This window comes from Microtus ochrogaster, chromosome 1 (assembly GCF_000317375.1).
Source record: "Microtus ochrogaster isolate Prairie Vole_2 chromosome 1, MicOch1.0, whole genome shotgun sequence".
NCBI lineage: Eukaryota > Metazoa > Chordata > Mammalia > Rodentia > Cricetidae > Microtus > Microtus ochrogaster.
Genome location: NC_022009.1, coordinates 120,892,779 through 120,893,996, shown reverse-complemented (window position 1 = coordinate 120,893,996; position 1,218 = coordinate 120,892,779). Strand labels below are relative to the sequence as shown.

Here is a 1,218-nt window from a genome sequence, read left to right as displayed (position 1 = left end):
GTTTTAAATACAGTCGCCTTCTGATACCGTCATTAACTAACTCAAGGGCAGCCCAACACTTGAAAACCAAAATCCAGTGGTACATAAGTCACCCAATTGCCATATAACTACTTCTCCAACTATGTTTATAAGGAATGATGACAATAACATGTTTATCAGAGAATATTCCACCTGCAATTACATAATCTGAGAACACAGACTCCAAGGATGGGGCGAGAGGGCAGTTATACTACAAAAATAAGCACCTTTTAACAGGTCTCTCCCCTGAAATAACATTTTTAAAGCAATATATTGTTTGCATGACAGCTCTTAAAAGAGCCAATACTGAAAACTTTTTTTTTTTCCAAGACAGGGTTCTCTATAGCTTTGGAGCCTGTCCTGGAACTAGCTTTTATAGACCAGGCTGGCCTCGAACTCACAGAGATCTGCCTGCCTCTGACTCCCAAGTGCTGGGATTAAAGGCGTTGCGCCACCACCACCCGGAGAGAATTTTTTCTTAAGATTCTTAAGTATTACTGCTTCCCAGGAGAAGTGAAGCAGTCCAGAGTGGGATATGTGAGCTTTACTCTATTGCATGTTCCCTTCTAATGCTAACATTTCCTGTAATCATTCATCCCATCTACTTAAGCGGAAAGGCTGGGCCTGAAGGGCAGCCCTGTGACTATTACCCAAGTCCTACCACACCACTGAGCTGCACATGCACGTCTCACTTTAGTTCCTGCTGAACACAGGTGCAGAAACAAAGATAGCCCTTATTAGAACAAATCTTTCTCTGTATCCCAGTGATAACCAGTCTCAATACCAAATAGGAACTGTCTGCTCACTGTGTCTTATCCATATCCTTTTGAGGATTGGGCTTTAAAAAAAAAATAAATAAAAGCCAGTGAGATGACTCAGTGGATAAAAGGCATTTGCACACTCAATTGCTGCTATTCACATAAAGGTGAACACGCACCACGGTGCATGCACACCCAACTCTAAAATTAAAACACACCAAGTACAGCATAGTGATAGCATATCTGATCGTAGCAACTGAAAGGCCGGCAAGAAAACCTTCTTTGGGCCAGCCTGAAGTACATGAGACCCTGCTTCAAGAAGCCAAAACTGTACTTAGGACACACAGGTAGAAGAGCGTATCTACACACATGCTCTAGTTTCGTTTTTGAGCAAGGTCTCTCTCTCTCTCTCTCTCTCTCTCTCTCTCTCTCTCTCTCTCTC

The 1,218-nt window shown here is 42.6% G+C and overlaps 1 protein-coding gene across 2 annotated transcripts in view; it reads right to left on the bottom strand.

Annotated features, from left to right (window-relative positions):
* Positions 1-1,218, bottom strand: part of Ppid (peptidylprolyl isomerase D) — a 13,302-nt gene that overhangs the window by 1,493 nt on the left and 10,591 nt on the right. The window lies entirely within an intron of this gene.